Source organism: Eucalyptus grandis, chromosome 7 (genome assembly GCF_016545825.1).
Source record: "Eucalyptus grandis isolate ANBG69807.140 chromosome 7, ASM1654582v1, whole genome shotgun sequence".
Classification (NCBI taxonomy): Eukaryota; Viridiplantae; Streptophyta; class Magnoliopsida; order Myrtales; family Myrtaceae; genus Eucalyptus; species Eucalyptus grandis.
Genome location: NC_052618.1, coordinates 42,363,083 through 42,383,463, shown reverse-complemented (window position 1 = coordinate 42,383,463; position 20,381 = coordinate 42,363,083). Strand labels below are relative to the sequence as shown.

General features: G+C 41.5%; 1 long non-coding RNA gene and 1 pseudogene across 1 annotated transcript; both read right to left on the bottom strand.

Moving 5' to 3' along the window:
- Positions 1-1,662: 1,662 nt before the first annotated feature.
- On the bottom strand, positions 1,663-2,140 carry LOC104453560. Its single transcript, XR_005552973.1, has 3 exons — positions 2,043-2,140; positions 1,830-1,942; positions 1,663-1,729 (listed from the first exon to the last, which is right to left on the bottom strand). It is a non-coding gene; the product is annotated as an uncharacterized LOC104453560 (long non-coding RNA).
- An 8,135-nt stretch (positions 2,141-10,275) lies between these two features.
- LOC104429004 lies at positions 10,276-18,897 on the bottom strand (annotated as a pseudogene).
- Between the last annotated feature and the right edge of the window lie 1,484 nt (positions 18,898-20,381).

Here is a 20,381-nt window from a genome sequence, read left to right as displayed (position 1 = left end):
ATAAGAGCTTGAAATGCCATTTCTTCAAATAAAGTTTTGAAGTGACTATATTAATCTTAAAGAAGGGCTTGAAGTGATTGTAATATTTCAAATAAAGACTTAACTCGCTGTCGGCAAAATATTTTGGCCCATCAGGGACTTCTTCATCCAAATACAAGTTAAATTTAAATTAATTTAGATTAAAAATTAAAAATTAAAACTTAAAAAAATTGGAAAACATTGGCATGAGGGAGTACCCTTCCGCCTGTGGCCATGATCCTATCACCAACGGGGTGATGGTGAAGGCCCATGAGGTCGTCGACACTTGGATAAGGGTCGGCAAACCTTGCCAACCAAACGTAAGAACCAATCAGGAGGTGCTAGGCGAGGGCCACCGGTCTACAAATCCTTATTTGAAATAACATATATTTCATGCCTTTATTTGAAAAAAAAAAAATGAGGGCATTTTTAATCCTCATTTGAAACAATATCCATTTATGTCTTTATTTGAAGAAATGAAAGCAATTCGGGCCCTTATTTGAAGTTTTTCGAAAATATAATAACTTTAATTTATACATATAAATTATAAAAATCTTCTCTTAAAACATAGGCAAGAAATGTGAAAGCTATGTAAGGTTTTCAACTCTTGAATTACATCAATTGCGAGACCTGTTCGGAGCATTTATGAAAACTTAAGTTACTAATTTACTAATACAAAATCTTGAATTCTTGGTTGACCAATGGCCAAATCCTCAAGGAACCTCAAGCCAGTTTTCCGAAGATTGTCTAGAGAAAATAAGAATCATCAGCTCAATGTTTGACTAATAATCATGTGCGGAAGTAAGGGTGATCGGGTCCAAGGTAGGTAGGGTCAAGACCTGGATCCTGTACCCGATTCTATTATAACCAGTTCCCTTTTTTGGACCTTGTACCCGACATTGTTTGCATTGAACCCTGTACCCGACCCACCTTGTTTTTCCAATCCGGGAACCAAGTTAACCCTGTTTATATTGGAACTTGTTTTGTATAAAAATTCTTATACAACACTCATATGTAAGATAAAGCGTTTAAAATCTTGATCAACATTGGTTGAGAGACTATTAAAAGAAGGTTTGATACCCAACCCACCCTCCTTCTTTTATGGGCAAGTTCTAGTACAAAAATATATAGATGGATTGATAGGTTAATTGCCAAAGGTAATTTCATTCTTTTCTATCATAAAAAATGTATGTTATTATTCAGGGTGGACCTGCGCAATGATCTATTCAATAAGAGGTTTATTCTGAGTAAGGACAACATTTTATGCAGAGGAAAGCAATGTTAATTCAACAAAGTAGTGCAAAAATCTATAGACTTTCGAGAGCACAAGGCCAAAGGAAGCTACCATCAATTTCCAGTAGGAAGCAATGTCATGGGTCCTGCTAACATTGACTGTCACTTAACATAAGTAAATTTTTTCATCCAATGATTAACAAGCAATGTCATTGGAACAGTGAATCATGAAGTGGGACAAGATTATCGGTTCGCCCTGCGACTCAAACAGCCATTCTGCTTTCATCATGTTGACAATCTTTGTTGTGAACTTTTGCATGTAATACTTCAAGATGGCAAGAAAAAATTCAGTAAATATAACAAATTCATTTTTAAGAGGAAGAAATATGAAGATAATAAAAAATGTCTAACCTTGAACGGTCCATTATCTGTTCTGAAACTAATACCACGGACGTATTTTAGCCAAACAGGGAACCCACTGGAAGCAGAAACAAGTTTAGAAAAGACTTGACAAAAACCTCACATGAAAATAGAAACTTTCTTCTATTTCTAGGACTAGGATAAATCATCTACATTACCCGAAATTCCACTCAGTGCAAACATAAGGCCCGACTCTGAGATGGACGTAGAGGCCTGCTTGTTGCACGAGCTTGACAAATTTCACGAGATCATAGTTTCCCTCAAAGTTGTACTGAAGCAAAATAAAGCAAATTTAATCAGAATTAAACCTCTTTTTACTTTTATAAGTAGCCTAAATAATGAAAAGAAAAATGATGGACTAGTTCTGTTACTTTGCCAGGTGAAGGCTCGTGGCCATTCCAGAAAACGTAAGTCTAAATGACATCCAAACCTCCTTCTTTTGCCTTCCGAATGAGATCTGGCCACGTCTGCAACCAAGCAAAGTTGAAGCCTATAAATTTGCCAGAAACAAATTCTTAAGCTGACAAGCAAAAAAAGAGCCTTTTTTTTTTTCCCAAAATAAAGCAGCTTTTTGCTAAGATAAGAAAAAAGATGCTGTAGTGATAAAAAGCGCGCCCATTTCCAGCATGATAGTGAAAAGTTGGGGCGGAAAGATCATTCAACCGAAAATAGAGACACATTCAACCTAAAAATAAGGAATAAAAGAAGAAAAAAGAAAGAAAAAGAAAGAAAGGAGCTACCTCAGGAGTGCTTCTGGGGTAGTGAATGGACCCAGGAATGAGGATCCTTCTCTGCCCATTAATTTTAATGGCCTTAGCATCATAAGACACGGAGGCTGTCACAGAAGTACAGAAAACCCATGAAGCCAGTACCACCACAACCACATTCCACATTACTACATCCACCGCCCTCAATCTAGGCTGAGACCAATCTCCTCGCGCGACAAATGGCAGTAGTTAATTGCTGAAAACATTAGGTGCCCATCTATCCTCTGACTCTCCAAAAATTAAACCCCCAACACATTGGCACCCAACTCTCTATGATAGAATTCATCCTTTCGCACCATCAGAGGCTATCGTTCAGCTCTACTTCCCCAGTTTACCATGACCAATGAAGCAGTTCCTCTCCCCCCACCCTAGCAAACTATTTCCCCAATTTACCATGACCAAAATAGTATTGCCTTCAAGATCCTACACCATCAGACAATGATCCTTCCAATGAATCCAAAGTGCAATACTTATCGTTCAAATGTGTCAATAAATCAAAAACAATTAGACAGACCCATCTGGAAAATTTGGTCTCGTACAAAAGTTTTTTGAGCTAATAAGAAAAAACCAGAGAGAGCAGCTCAAAGGTGCTTGAAACCTACATAAACAAATTGAAATCTTAAAACCTAGCTTGATATCTACACATCAAAGGCTATCATTGAGCTGATCTACATAGACTATTTATAATCCCACTAGGTAGTTTAGAAAAACCGAGGAAAGCACCCCCAAAGAAAACGAGAAGAACCTAGCTTCAATCTGAAAGAAAATTTTAGAAAAATCGAGGAAATTTGTGAGCTTACAGATGAGGAAGCCGGCGATGGAGGAAATAGAGCGACGAGGAGCTGGCGATGGCGCGACTGGTGATGGCGCAACGAGGAAGCGGATGAACGCACGATGAGGAAGTAGCGCGACGGGGAGCTGGATCTAGCAATGGTGCAACGAAGGAAAACGCTGAGAACAAATTAGGGTTTTGGTCCTTTTGAACTTTTGGGCAGCCTTAAAAACCGGTTCCCGAACTAGTCTGATCGATTTGGTTCCCGGGTGGGTAATCCCTCGGAACCGGTTCTCGAACTGGTTTCAACCAGCATCGGTTCCTAACCCTATTTTCCGAGTGGGCCGGACTGGGAATCGGGTAAACCCGGTCCGGTTGCACACCCCTATGCAGAAGTAAACAAGTACGGGAAATCGAGGATACCTTGGAAAAAAAATAATCAAATAAATATCTGCAAAAATTGTTTTTAATTTATAGAAACACAAATGTCGCATAAAATCTACATTCCCATGAAAAAAAATGCATTCTTTCCACGTGAATCTGTGATAAAGACACTACAAGTGGCATAATTACTGTATGATACTCACTTTAGTTTCATTATTTCTTTTTTGATCACTTGAGTGCCACGTTTATTAAACATCATTCATTTAAGTGCTATCGACGACTTGTCTCGTTAGAAAATCTCATTTGACATTAATCATTATATACAAATCATTATATAATTTCAAACGTGGTTGATCAGTAAGATGAAGTTAGCAATTGAGCATCTAAATGATGTCGTCTAGAGATCTATTTGCCCAAATTGTTGAATTGGAGCAAAATGCAGACCTTTAAGGACCCTAATTCCAATTCCTCAATCAGCTCAGATCAGCTCTTCCCTCTGAGCTTATTCAGTCTGATCGACCCCAACGCAAGCTCTCCTCATCTTGCTTCCCCCTTTAGTATCTCTCTGGTCTCTTCAGCCTCAGCATTCTTCGAAGAGCAGAAATAGGAGAAGAGGCCTTCATTGCTACAAGCGTCAAGCATCCCATGGCTTTAGCCTCAAAACCAGAACTCCCATCTTAGAAACGCAGTTTGACGAAGCTCTTTAGGTGGTCAAATGCAGAGACCGTTTAATGGTCGAAAAAATTAAGAAAGCGAAGATCTTTCCTTGCGGTGGAAGGTTCAAGAACCAGTTGTTCAATTGCTGATAAACCGAAGGAAAACGGAAGCATTTACAGAGAGAGAAGCGTGGTCCTCTTTTGTGGCGGAACCATTCAGAGAGAGAGAGAGAGAGAGAGAGAGAGAGAGAGAGAGAGATTGTCATTTTCGCAGAGAAGGCATTTAGAAGGAGAGACGTAGTTTTTGTTACTCTTACCATGTCGGAGGAAGAATGGCATGTTGGACATTATTATTATTTTTTAAAATTGTCATTTTCGCAGAGAAAGCATTTAGAAGGAGAGACGTCGTTTTTGTTACTCTTATCATGTCGGAGGAAGAATGGCACGTTGGACATTTTTTTTTTTTTTTAAAGCCATGTCGGACTAAAAATTTAAGTTAAAAAGGCACGTGGGGCGAATTGCCGGAACGAGGATTATAGTGAACGATTTTACATCGATATATGATACTCAAGTGACTAATACTCAAATGAGTGTTGTACGAAAAATATGATATTTATGATGTCCTTTTCTCTTCTATCCACCATTGTAAACTTGGATAGCTGTTAGTAAATTTCAAATTTAGTTGTTAAGAAGAATGGATCAGCCAATTTTTTAATCGGCTAATTATTAGTAAATTGATAACGATAATGCATTGGTAGTAAAATAATTTGGAAACAATAATTCTACCTCTATTTAACCTACCAAAATAATAGATTAACACTAAATTTATCAGTTTAGGATTTGTTGTGAAACGAATATTAATTTTAGAGAAAAATGTGTTGACGATACCATTTTGGAATTTTTTGCGTGACGAAAACTAATTTCAGATAAATATGTCTAGATTGGAATTCTAATGGTTTCAACCCGAGAAGAAAAAATTCAGATAACATACTAAGGGAAGTGTTTACGATAATAAAGATTTATACTCGGACAACCTTAGTTGTAATTTAAAGTGAAGATACCATCTAAATAAATTAGGGAGGTCGGTATTCTCGCCCCTCAAGTTGGTGCGTAAAAAATCAAAGATGACGCCTTTTGATTTCCTGACGGCCTTGTGATGAGATTCGTGTGTTAATGACATTTGATGATGCTCTCTTTCCGTTTTAGCTATTAAATCAAGCGTTATCCAGCTGTAAAAGTACTTTATCTGCTATCCACTTCTTCGAAGCAAGTCAAGTTTCTGCATCTCCCCTCCACTTTTCTGCATCAACCAAGGGATTGTTATAGCAAGAGAGGGGCCAGTTTTACTTGCTAAATAAGCTCCCATTTACGGTGTTTAAAAGTGCTCTTGAACCAAAGCATGGTCATCATCGTCGCTCATTGAGGATTTATCGACGGCCTTGTCCATCAAGAAGTTAAATGTTGGGATCAGTGCCAATATAACCAAAAATCGCAAGTTCTCTATGGAATAAACGACCCGTGCGCTTGAATTTAGTTATAAAACCAAATATTTCTACGTCTCGATAATTCAATAATATATATGCGAGTCATTTATTACACTGGTAGAGTACCTAATAAAGTCCAAAACATAATTTTCATATATAAAAATTAATATTGTTGTTGACACATAAATTTTTACATTGATGATGGCTATTGCATTTTTCGAAAATTAAGGACCAACTTTGCCATTAATGGCAAAATTCAATCCCTATTAAAAAAAAAGATGATCGATTAATTTTGCACCATCTTGCATCGTCATTTTATATTAGATTCCTCTGCATTTAGAAACTATGAGCACCATAGTAAAAGAATTAGTGATCATGCACTTTATAAACCATGACATCTCCGATTCTCCCTCAAACTGATTGGAGGTGTCGTTGATTTGGAGCCCCTAACTCTCATCACCTTGACCTTACATATACCATGAAATTAGACTAAACAAAGGTCGAAATTGGACTAGATTGAAAGGAAGCAGTGGCTACAATTGAAATCCAAACCAATGGAGGGAGGCTGAATGCGATGCAGCAAAAGTTGAGGGACCACATTGCAAAGTTGATCCAAATACTCGCAAGGTCAGATGAGGCCTTTGAAATACGAATTATTTTAGTAAAAAAATTTGAGCAGAATATCAGCCCAAATTGAGAACCAAAAATCAGAAAATGAGCCCAAGGTCAAATTGGAACAAAAATGGGCCACTTGGGCCTAATTTGGCAAGATTTGGAGGGTCAGTTTGCAAAATCTGGCCGAGAAACCTACGGAACTCGACAAGGGTCATAAAATCCAATATATGATGTTAACGATTGAGAAAAGTTTTTGCCAGCAAAATATATATGAAAAATATACAATTTTTTTGCTACCTCGGATACCCAAAAAATGTGACAAATTACATTACATGTTTGATTCTCATTGATGTAAGTTTTAGTAAACAATGATATCAGTAACTCAACTATTCATCTTCTTCAGCAGATGCAGATATCTAGTGTGGGAAACTCAACCATACATCGGACCACATTTGTGCCCACCGATTGATCATTGCCCCTCACTAGCGAGCCACCCACTCCTGGCGAACTCCGGTGTCCCCCCTCACCAGTTGCATCCTCCGCTGATGGTGATCTTCGCAAGAAAGCCTTGGATCGATCGCCTACTTTTCTTCGGCTTCATCCCATGCTTAGGATGATAGAGCAAGCTGCCAATTTCCGATCCTCGTCCAACAGTAGGTGGTGGTTCCTTGGTGTTCCGGAACTTGCGACATTACTTGTTGACCTATCTTTGAGCTATCCTTGGCCAAAGTTCATTTGATTCTAGCCAGATCATCATTGATTATTCTCAACTTCTTTTGATCCTCAATTGTTGATTGTTATAAGTTTGATTTGAATACTACCTCACTTTAGATATCGTGATTTGGTCTAGATTGTTGCCGAGCTATTCTAAGCCATCTTGTGTAGCCGCTCCCTCCCTCCCTCTGCGATACAAGGGCCGAAGCCCTCTCGGCTACCCACTGATTGATTGTTGCCCCCCACTAGCGAGCCACCCCACTCTTGGCAACCTCCGGTGTCCCCCCTCACTGGTTGCATCCTTTGCCGGTGGTGATCTTCGCAAGAAAGCCTTGGATCGACCGCCTACTTTTCTTCGGCTTCATCCCGTGCTTAGGATGATAGAGCAAGCTGCCAATTTCCGATTCTCATCCAACGGTCGGTGGTGGTTCCTTGGTGTTCCGGAGCTAGCAACATCAGTTGACCTATCTTTGAGCTGTCCTTGGCCAAAGCTCATTTGATTCTAGCCGGATCATCATTGATTGTTCTCAACTTCCTTTGATCCTCAATTATTGATTGTTATAAGTTTAATTTGAATACTACCTCACTTTAGACATTGTGATTTGATCTAGATTGTTGCCGAGCTATTCTAAGCCATTTTGTGTAGCTCATGGTGGTCGATTAGCTCAATAGAGCTTGAAGTTTGTCATTATCAAGGTATAGTTCCCTAACACTTGAATTCGATGAAGCGAGATCACCTAAGGTGATCGATGCGTCCAGGCAATTAAATTTCGCCCAATTAGCATCTTTTCAACAAATTCATGCCCTTGCTCGACCAACCTGGCTCGACCGAAAAAAGGCAGACTATACACCCATAATGCTCAAGCGTTGGTTCCATGCCATACCATATCTTAATGCTTTCGAATAATCCTCGGCCTTCTCCAACAAGTCCTTCATGGCTGCAAGCCACTAAAAACGCAGAAAAGGTTATAGAATCCGGCCGCATTCCTGATTTCTTCATGTCATTGAACAATTGAGGGCCTTGTCACTGTGGCCGTGCACTGTGAGCCCACTGATCGCTACAGTCCAAGTCAACACATTTCTCTCAGGCATTTTGTGGAACACCCTCATCGTTTCATGGAGTCACCCGCAGCTGGAGTACATGTCCATCAAAAAGGCCCCACCGGTAATCTTCCAACTAAAGCCACTTCTCCGAACGTAACAATCGGCCCACCTACCCGATTCCAAGGCCCCTAAGCTGGAAACCACCGAGATCACGCTGAGCAAAGCGACCTTATCCCTAGAAAACAAAACAACAAGAGAGATGCAAGTACACTTTGACTGCAGCAGGCTCGTGGAAAGTGTTCTCACTTTAGTTGGCTTAAGCTGGGAAGTACAGCCTTTGGTGGACCGGGCCAAGCTCAAAATGAAAGAAATTCTAGGCCTTACATTAGCCCATTGCAATCGAGACAAACAAAATAGCGAATTGAATAGCCAAAGCCCAATACATGAGTTGTCCTTGGGTTACCAACCCCCCTCTATACTTTTAGATTTGTTACGTGATGCTCTTGATATTTTGTAAAGAACTTAGTTTAGTAATGAATATCATCCATATTTTAGATCCAAAAAAAAAAAAAAAAAAGCGACCTTATCCAGTTCAAAACTCTCCACCAGTTGCGTTCCCCGAAAACAAGCCAAGGCAATGTACCCAAATCCATCATTCGTGTAACACCAAATCGAGGACGACCAAGACACCAGGTCTCGCTCAAACATTTCGTCAAACACCTTCCGCGCCGACTCCACCGCATCAACATCCACGTAGACACTAATCAGCGCGTTCTGGACATAGACGTCGGAGTCGAGCCCGAGCTTCACGATCAGGGCGCGAAGGCCGTGGCCCATCTCTCGGAGGCGAGAGCAAGCTTTGAGGACGAAAGGGTAGGTGAATTTATTGGGCGACACGCCGCGGCGGGGCATTTGAGCGAAGAGGGGGAGAGAATGAGGAGGGAGGAGCGGGCGCGGGATCTGATGATGGTGTCGTAAGGGACGGCGTAGGGAGAGGAGACGCCGGCGAAAAGAGAGCGGGGATGGGGCAAGCTCTCCAGGGCCGAGCCGGCACGTGCTAGCAGGAGGCGGCGTAGTCTTGGTGACGGGTCTTGATGACGAGGGAGCGGAGCTTCTAGACAGTTTTGTTCGTGGAAGTTCGAGTTGTGTCATCAAGCCCACTTCGATTCATACATCGAGTCCATTTGATTTTTGCAATTGCATCCTTTTTTTCCATCAAATGTGTTGCGTTAGCGAATCCTTATAATTTGTTGACAACACGTTATTTATGAATTGACACTTTGACAAGTGGAACTTATGCTCTATGTAATATTGACGGCAGCATGTCAAAAGAAATTCCAGTTTTTTTTTTTTAAAGAAAAAAGAAAAAGCAAGATGATCATAGAATTAATAAGCATCAACTCTCCTCTCGGAGACTCTGGTCGACCCTATCTTTACCATGGACCACCCTCTCCGGCAAAGGATCTAGCTAGCAATAACTATAGTTTGGCCTGTAATGGTATGACCAATAACTTATATTCTTAATGAAACTTTTTTCTTGTACTCTTGATTTGATTTTCATGTCAATGCCACATAAGTCCTCCTGCAACCTTTTCTTATCACACGTTTTCGTAAAATTGAGAACACGATATCATAAGAGGTTTCCCATGTCGCCACCACATTCGGTGATGCCACCCTTTACCTCCATCAACGTTACCACGAGCACAAATAGATCGGTAACCTCTCTCTCTTTGGCATGTGCATGAGTAAAATGTTATGTACAGCTTGATATCCGAGAGAGAGGGAGAATAGTGGGCGAGGGGCTGAGATTTGGTAACTGATGGATAGCGTTTGGCGGAGCAACATCCGTGATGGTTGTAGCGATACGCAGATTGGAGTACCCAGGGGTTCTGATGTGGCAGATCTTGATGACAAGTTACTTGAAGCAGAGAAGCTCATAGATAAATATCTTCACCTTCTCAAGAAGCAGAATTTCCATGAAAACTGTGCGATACGAAATCAAGAGAAGAGCCCAACGTACACCTGCAACTTCCTGTTTGTTTTATCTACAGCACCGACTAAAATATCAGCAGAAAAATAATAAAATGTACGCCGTTTGTTTCTTTCCTTGGATGCCCCAAATACATAACAAACTGAAAGTAAAGTAAGCAATGATAGCAGTAGCTCAACTATTCGTTTTCTTCAGCAGATGCGGAAACTCCACCGTACATCATCCGTACATCGGACCAGGTCCTGCGCCCATCAATCAACTCCTTCACAATTGAGACCACTTGCCCCACTCTTACTCGAACCTGATCTCTGCTGTCCCTTTCTCTTATGGTCACATCAACTTGAAAATCGACAGTGATTGTGAAAGGCACACCATACTCATCGGATCGCGCTTATCTCTTCCCTATGGTGTTGCCTATAATGGACGCATTTCTCATCCCTCTGGGTTTGCCTGTAAACATAGCCAGGGCAAAGTAGCAGAAGATCATCCAATGTAACTTTGGTGCTTTCACCAAGGACAGTAAATCTCGATCCAAATATACAGCTCAATGACAAAACAAGTTCTTATCTAAGTTATTCGTGTATCATTCCGATCTGCAAAGCTGACTCCAGCATTAGCAGTTGCCACAAATCATAGCTCATATTTTAACTATAAAAAGGGAATGTGGAAAGAGAAGATGCCAACAAATGGAGTTGGTCCTAGCATTAGGAAAAAGGAACACAATCTTTAAAAAACAAGCATTCAAACTCCTCTATAAAATTCCCGACTAAAAAAGAGCGATCAACCCATAGTATTCATGTAACCACATACGGAAAGGAAAAGCTTCAGAAATCATAGCTCTGTTTAAGAAAGAATAAGCCAAGAGGATAAAGTTGTCTGTCAAACTTTGGAGCTGAGCATGAGAATAAATGAAAACAGCATCAAGGATGCAGGTATTCGCATTCGCACCCCTCGATATAATCCCCTTCTACGGTGAGCAAAGAAAAGAGGGTGACCAAGATATGAGCTTCATGCAAATGTGCACAAAAGGAACTCATTTTACACACAAAATTAAGAACCTAAATTCTATACTGGATGAGCACCTGGAATGTCAATCTCATGTGGAACACGAGCATCGGTCAGTGATCTGCTAATCAGTTGAGCGACTGACTCATACTCTGGCTTCTCTATCAATGGCAAAATGGTACATTTGATAGGTGCTACAAATGGAGGGAAGCGCAACACATTTAGTTGTTCATCTCCCGCTTTGCTGGGCCTTGTATAGAAAGAATGGTAAAAAAGGCAGTATATTATGCATCCCATGCCAAAAGACGATCCAATAACAGACGGCGTAAAAACCCTCCGATCTTCCTTTATCTTCTGCTTCAAAATATTGACCATGTTATCCTTGATTATTACACTCTTCCCCGTTGTGCATACGAGAAATTCTGCCTCTCCTTTGGATTCTAAAGCAGCCTTCAACCACAAAGCTTCCTCTTCACCCATTGCCTGGTATTAACAAGACAAATGCGAGCATAAAGTAAATGAAGAGATTCCTAATATACTCAGCAAAAGAGCAAAAACCAAGGAGCCTCAAGCATATACCTCCAGAGATTCAACCACCATCTTTTGTTTTTTCCTAAAGGCAAGACCTAGTTCCTTCTTGTTTGAAACAATTACCAGCTTCTGCATTGATACTTCGATTAGTTGAGTCATGATAAGAAACTCAAGGATTCACAAATGAAGGGCAGAAACCTGCTCCATGTACTCCAAGAATAGCTAGCAAAATTAACTAGTCCGAAGAATTACCTCCACTTCTCTAGGTTCAGCAACTTTTTTACGGGCAACAAAAGCCGCTTCACTTTTCTTCTGTCAAATGATAACAATCATCACTCCGATTAGATGCCTCTTTAATTAGCAGAACATGTACATCTCTAAACTTTCTCTTATCCAGTTTTCAACTCCCTCAAAATGTGCCGGATAATGTTTTGCTTCAAAAGGCATATTAGACAAAAGGATATAATTGTGCAACAACGGATGACATGTTGTCGCGACCAATTTTTTCGGGGTTTGAACCACCTTGGGTTTTGGCTAATGGATTGTTAAGCCTAGACTTAACTCGGGCTCCCAAGCCCATACCAATTCGCGCGACTTAGGTTCAAGTTCTTAACATGCAAATGATTTTCAATCGAGTCGCCACTAATCTATTTTTTGGTGGGTCGATTAGAAACCCAAGTAAAGTAACGGGAGATTTACTTTATTCCTACGGACCAGAGATTTGGGTACGGGGACTTGGTTACGCTAAATTTCTCTAACGCCCTTTCGGTACCATTTCTTTTATTTTGAAAAAATGAAAAAAAAAAAATTGTTTGGCAAGCAATTTGAATTGATTTTAATTCCTTAACATGTGAGGTGACCATGCAGGTGCGCAAACCACCAATTTAACACTCAAGAAACCAAATGAATAAATTGCGGGACTTACCTCAAAGCAACGAAAGATTCGCAATGTTAAATTAAAATCCACATCAACAACCCTAGATATGGTTTCTAATTAACACACAATTTTTATTTTGTTTTCACTTTTTAATGAAAATCATGCAATATGCAATGCAATATTAACTAAATGACCTAATTCTAATAACATGTAATTTGAATGGGCCTAGCAAAAATACTAAATGACATGCATCTCAATGAATTCTAACCCTAATGACGTGCATATGACAATTTTTCTTTTTCCTAAAAAGAATACATTTTTTATCCTAAAAAATAAAGACAAATCAACCTATGGCATTTTTATTTTTTTATGAAATTCGAAATTAGGTGAAATATGAAAATTACCTAATTAGATTAAGATCCTATTTAATTTGTATTAGGAATTAGGTTGAGCCACATCCTAATTTAAACTAAAATATTATCTTAACCTAAACAATCCTAAAATGCAATATATCTAAAAATGCCTAAACTTATAACAAATTAAGAAAAGATATTATCTAAAATTAAACTAAGTGCAATTTAACCCTAATATGCAATGACATGCAAAATATGCCCTAATTCTACATGACAAGTGTATGATGATTTTTTATTGTGTTTTTGTTTAATCTCGAAATTAAGAATTGTCAAATAATTAAACGTGCAACCTAAATTAAAATCTAGCAACCTAAATTGATTTATTTGATTTTTTTATTTTTATGAAATTCGAAATTAAAATTCCTATTCTAAATATGCAAACCCTAAAACAAGTAATATCCTAACATGCATCCAATCTAAACCGATTTTTATTTCGAGAATTCATGATAAATAGAATGCTTTGTCTAAATATGTAAATAACCCTAAAACACGTGATATTCTATCTCAAACATATCCCAAGATAAATAAAAACAATCGAATTCATTCAAAATTACCCCAAAAGGGACATCACATATCGCTCAAATCAAAGGATAATATTTATTTAGTAAAATCGATACTTTGATCTTAAGCCTTAAAGATCAAAACATCAATTTTAGTCCCGCTTAATTAATTATTTCATCTAAAGTTCTTATAGATGAAATAAAAAACCTTGCGCGGTTGCGATTCGGGTGTCACATTGAGATTTTCAATTATGCATAAATAGGTATTTCAACCAAAGAAAACAACACATAAAAAGATAACGATAAAAAAACAGAGAAAAACCTAAACTTGCTTAATAAAGTAAAGCAAAAATACCTAGTAAAAATTTTTCTTTTTTTTTTAGAAAGAAAAAAATCTTGGCCGCTGGTTTTAGGGCTCCGGTGGGGAAAGAACGCCGGCTAGGGTTCCGGCGAGGGCTCAACAGGAACCGGCAGCGAGCGAGCGGTGAGCGCGTCGGCACGGGGCGGCGTCGCGGACTGAGGAGGGGCGACGAAGCTGGGATCGCGGACCGCGGACCGCGGGTCGTCGGGACGATGGAGGTGCGGTGGAGCGACGGCTTGAGCAACGGGGGCGGCGTCACGGGCGAAGCTTGGAAGTCGGCGCTTAGATCTGGACCGGCTACCGTCGGGGGGGGCCACGAGCAGCGAACGAGGATGCGGGGGCGGCGAGCCGGCTCGGAATCTACTAGGTCACGAGTTGCAGGCGAACCGAGGGCGAGATCAGCGACGGAGCAGCAGATCGGGGAGCTGGGGCACTGCAAGTCGGCGACGGCAGAGACAGCGTCGGGGCGACGCGAGCTTCGGGCGTCGGGGCTGCAGAAGGTGAGCGGCGGCGGCGGAGAGTCGGTTCGGCGCGACCTTCGGGCGTCGGGGTCTGATCTGCGCGTGGTTAGGAGCGGAGCAAAGGCGACGTCGGATCTGGGTCTTCGTCGAGATGGGCGGGACAGATCTGCAGAGGTGACGGGGACGCTGTGGCGCGTCGGGGCAGCGCGGACGAAGGCGGCGTCGGGACAGCGACGACGCGGGCAGTCGGCGCCGGCGCCGACAGAGACCCCTCCCCACGAGGAAGATGAACAGTCGCGGGGGGGACTTTCTTTTTTTTTTACCTTTTCTTTTACTCTTTTTTTTTTACTTTTCCTCTCTCTTCACTCACTTTTCACTTTTTGCTCTTTTTTTGTGCCTTTTCACTCGACGGAACCTTTTGCTCCAAATTTTTTCGAAATTCCTCCCCCCTTTGTCCGTACGTGCGCCATGCCTTTTATAAGGGGAAAATTTTAGATCTTTGAAGCATATTTTATTTCCAATTTTACTCATGCATGATTCTCTGAATATATCATTTCACCCCGCGCAATATTACCTTTTGTATTTATCAAATATCCCATCCAAAATTTTCCTTTTTGCTTGAAAATATATCATTTGGTGTATATTGCCTAAATGTGAAGAATTTGAACGGAATATGTGAAAAATTTTGCACTCGCCGTTGGTCCAATAAAATAAACAAAAATGTTCCTAAACTATATGCCATGTGATTTTATTTTTCAGGGATAAAATTAACCCCTAATTTTTTTTTTTTAAATGTCTAAATGGGTCGCCAAAATTTAGGTGTCAACACATGTCATCCATCAAATCCTTGCCACACAGGACAGCTAAAAAGAGAACCTGTACAATGTAACAAAAGCACACCTTGCTATGTGATATGGATAAAATAAAATATAATCATGACTCGCATTCCATAACTTTGCCTCTGCTACCTATAAATTAAAAACAGGATGAAGAGTTCTAGAAATATTTCAAAAAGACTCGAGAGGACCTCATGATAAATCATTTCGATTATTGAGATCACACAAGATGCAGCTGTTTCTTTCGGTACTCCAGAACGGGCGCCTTCTTGGGGGAAAAAAAGACTTAAAAAAAGGCAACACAACTCTTACCGTACTTGTTCGGAACTCATATGTTGACCTATCTGAAATAACAACACACAACCATAGGAACACCCAATTTCAGCATCCCAACAATCTGCTCCATAGAGAGCCATTTCGTTTGCAAGATGCTGCCTAAACGCCGAGGTGAGTTAAAAAATATATACTCTCCCAGTGAAGTAGCCGAGAGTCTCATTGTTAACACAGTTCCCTATAAATAAACATCAAAGTGAACAAGTTAGGGGAAGAAAAATCAAGTCCAAAAGATGATTCAAGCAAACCACTACTTCGCCAAGCCGAGTTTTAATAGCAGCTCGGCCAGACATTTGTTGTTCCCTAGAGAGCATAAACAATTCCAGATCTGCAACTCGAGAAAACTTTGGATGGGATTTATCTTCGGGATCGACAAAATGCTCAATCTCAGCGAGAGTGGACTTATGGAATCTCCAAAAACCCAGGCGATGGGGAATCTGAACGTGTGAAAAGCTTTAGAATCAGTGGTGGATTAAAATATAAGGACACGATGAAGATGATGACAATACGTCTGCTACAGCATTGGAGACCACGTTTTTAGCCCATTTTGACTACCATGAGAATCAAATCTTACGTGTAAAGCAATCTTAAGACAGGTTATGCTATGCAATAGTATCAAAGCAGAGATCATGGATACAACCCAAGCATGTGAACATGCACAATTTAGAATGATCAGGAAGAATGATGCACAACCTCATAATTCACACCCTCACCAATCTGACCAACAGCAAAGGGGAGTTTATACTTGTTAGACCAAAGGAGGGCTTTGAAACATTTGACACTACGAAGAATGCCTAGTGCAGTTTTAGGTCGCTTGTGCCTGCAGTATATTGAAAAAAAAAAAAAATTAACCTAAGACATTAAAAAAATAAATTACCAAACATGCACTATTGGCATGACAGCTCCACATCTATTGGTGGGACTTACTTAAGGAGCACAAAACCAGTGGACGGATAGGGCTCGGAGAGAGGATTGTTGGTGTGTGAAGACGTGACACCATGTTTTTTTTATATTGGCAAGCACTTCAAGCAAATCGAGACGACGCAAATTCGCAAGTACATGCTTGAGCTCGGCAGCCTTCTCCGCACTAATGCCCAAATCCTTTTGGTAGGGGTGTGCAATTGAACCAGGTATACCAAAGAACCGAACTGGCCCACTCGAAAAATAAGGTTGGGAATGGTTTCCATTGAAACCGGTTCCCAAAATTCGGAATCGGTTTAAACTGGTCTAGTAACTAGGTCCAATTGATTACCCACCCACCTAGGAACCCGTTCTTGAACCGGTTTTGGAACCGGTTTGGGAACTGGTTTTGTAAATAGAAGCCTAAAACCTTTTTTTTTTTCTCTTATTTCTATTTTTACTCCCTGCATTTTCCTTTTGCCTCAAACACGCACGGCACTCCTTAGTTGTCGTTCCTCTTCCTTACTTGCTTCTCTCCCTCATCGGCTCCCTCTCACACCGTCTGACGGACGGTGGGTGTTTGTCGCCGTCAAATTCTTGTGTACCATTTGAATTGGCTCGCCTAATTTCTCTTTTGTAGGATAAGTTATGTTTGCAGTTTCTTCATGTAGTAGTTGTGGGAATAATACTAATATTAAACCCACGTTTGTTACTAATTCTTTGCCTTATAATTTTATTTATTATAATTAGCCCTGTGGATCCTTAATTTTTTGTTTAGTCGAAAAGTTCACGTATTTATTTATTACAAGTACTTAATCTTTCATTACAAATTAGGAGGGAAAATTGTCCAAAAAGTCCTAAACCTATTGCACTTTTGCCAATTTGGTCATAAACCTTTTTTTCTTGCCAATTGAGTCCTAAACCTTTTACAATTGTGCCAATTCAGTCCATTTGGCCGGCCGGAGCTGTTGTGGATGCCAACCGGAGAGAGCTGGCCGGCGAACAATTTTTTAATATTTTTTTTTTTTTCGAAATTTTTAATTTTTTTTTCGATTTTTTTTTTAAATTTTTTTAAATTTTTTTACTTTCTTCTTCCTTTGGCCGGCGAGGGTCGCCCGCCGGCCATTGGCGAAGGCGAGCCTCGCCCGCCGACGGCGAGGCCGCCGTCGCCCAGCCGAGGCGAGGCCGCCGTCGCCTAGCCGAGGCGAGGCTCGGCCTCGGCCGCCGTGGCGAGGTCGAGCCTCGCCAGATCCGGCGACGGCAGCCTCGTCGTCCGGGCGAGGCTCGCCTTCGCCGGCCGGTGGGGGCGAGCCTCACCCGGCGACAGGCGAGGCTCGCCCGCCAAGCGGCGGGCGAGCCTCGCCCGGCGACGGCGAGGTCGAGCCTCGCTAGATCTGGCGACGGCGGCCTCGCCATGGTTGGGCGAGGCCGAGCCTCGCTTTGCCGGTGGCCGGCGAGGCTTACCTCGCCGCCCTCGCCCGGCCGGCCGGGAGACAAGCGGGCTGGTCGAGGAAGAAGAAAGTAGAAAAAAAAAAAAAATTAAAAAAAAATTCGAAAAAAATATTAAAAAATTATTCGCCGGCCAGTTGTCTCCGGCCGGCGTTCACGTCGCCTACGGGTCGGCCAAATGGATTGAATTGACACAATTATAAAAGGTTTAGGACTCAATTGGCAAGGAAAAAGGTTTAGAACTAAATTGGCAAAAGTGTAATAGGTTTAGGACTTTTTGGACAATTTTGCCAAAATTAGGAGGATTACGTTATTTTCTCGTATATTAATATAAAATTCGAAATCGTATAGGATATTAATATAAATAAGGTCGGGATCCGGTACATGGTTCAAAAAAGGGGAATCGATTATATCAGGATCGGGTACCCGGTACAGGGTCACCTACCCTGGACCCGATCACCCCTACCTTTTGGAGCTCCTCCTTAGAAAAATCTTCAACCACATGCTCAGCTCGATAGCAAGCCCCAGTTTTCACATCCTTCACCAGAAGATCGCCAAACCTCTCCACGACGTCCCACGCTTTAAGGTGATACTCCGTGGAATGACAGCCTCGACGGAACATTTCCTCCTCGACGCGAAAATGCTAATAATAAAAATAAAAAGATTAACATGCTTTTCTTCTTTCTTTTTGTCAGATCCAGAGAAACTTGACAGTGAAGCAAATAGCTTTTCTTCGTTCAGATAATTGTCAAACGATATTTAAAGATCATCATCTAATCTTCGCAGTAGAACCCTCTTTCAACTACGATCGCGACAATTCAACTCAAATCCACGACAAACCTCATGCCAGAAGGTGAAGACGTTGGAATTGAGTTTGTGCTCCTTAAAGCTGAACGAGGGAATGTAGAACCGGCGGCTCTCCCGCGTGTTGACGACCCACTGACGTTCCGCCTCCCTGGTGAGGGCAACGTCGCCTGCCCCGGAGACGGCGTCTTGGAGCTGCCTCTTGATGCCGGCCTTATCGATCCCGAGGTTGATCAGGGCCGCAATGGTGGCGCCGATCTCCGGCTTAGGCACGCTGCTGGCCTGCTTGTCCGCGAGGGCCTCGTGGTGCACGTCCTCGGAGTCGTCCATCGCGGGGAAGGCCGGGGAAGGAGGGAGAGAGCGAGGGAGGGAGAGAGAGAGAGGAGAGGCGCGAGACGGAGAAAAGAGAGCCACGGGGAGTTGACGAGGCGAGCCTGGTGCGGAGCCAAGAAGAAGAAGAAGACTACGAAGACGGTGATGGCGTTGGGGTTTTGGAACTAAACATCGGCTGTCTAGGGTTTATGGAAAGGGAGGGAGTGAGTCGGTGGGCTATGTTTTTGGGAAATTTTCTGGCGAACGTGATCTCATTGGGGGGCCATGCACATTTGATATCAACATAACAAACGAGGAAATAGATGATACTCTAGATCTTACTGAATTGCTTTAGTGTTATCATTGTTATGTGCTTGGACATGAATTCCGGATATCTCACTTTTTCAAATATAAATAATTTTATGATCGGTCTATTCACTCGGAATCTAATTCATATCTTACCTAGCTTACAAGGTTAATGGAGAATTTCATAGATGTCAAAGTTTATCTATATAAAGTGAATTTTCTCGTCATAAACGATGATCTAATACTTAATAATTAAGCTTAAGATCGGGTTCAGCAGAAGAACGAAGCTGCGTCCCTCTCGGAAAGCGAGCTTACTCACGATAGCTGCATGCAAAAGGATCTGAGTTTTAGTGGGCTTTCGGACGACCTCACGGGGCCCACTTTGATATGCTTTATGGGGCCCGTGGGGTGAGGCCCTTCGGCCTTTGTGTGCATGCAAAAGAGCAAGGGGTGATACGTAGCTTTCGACAATGGAGCACTTTCGAAGTGAAGTGATATTATATATTTATCCTCGACATCGGACGTTTTAACTTTATTTACTTAAGCCTAATAGACTTGATTCAATCGTAGTACTATACAAAGGAGTTCTCGGCAAATCACTCATTGCGTACCCCAATTCATGATCTAGCGTCAAGACTATCAAAATTGTAGTATTAAGTGTTGCGTCATACTTCAAGAAATTTATTTTATTCGGTATATTTCTTAAGCTTCCCCCTTCATTGGTCAGTGCTTTTTCAATCTAAAGTATAACCTACATAAAAAAGGGGTAATTATGAAATTTATGGTTAATGTATCAACAGATGGAGGCACCTTAACAAGATAGAGACTCCTCTTCCATTTCTTATTTTATCGACTGCTGGAGGCTATGAAGTCTGTTGGGAACAACAGATCCCCGAAAACAGGATTCGACACTAAATCGAACCCCTAAAGCAATGCGGAAGACGAAGCTCAGGAATAACACGTATCACCGATCCTAAAGCACACCACGGTTTCGAGCGTACCTTGTTAGCCACAGATTAGACACTGACGCCGATAGAGGAAGAGAAACTGGCCCTGTTCGATTCGATGACGCCTTGAAGGGAAGAAGAACGTGCCTTATACTTACTGTTTCTTTTTTTTCTTTTTGGAGAAAGAGAGAGAGCGCGCGGGAGAAGACGTACGTTCGTTTTCTGTTTCCAACCGGTGTCATCTCTCTC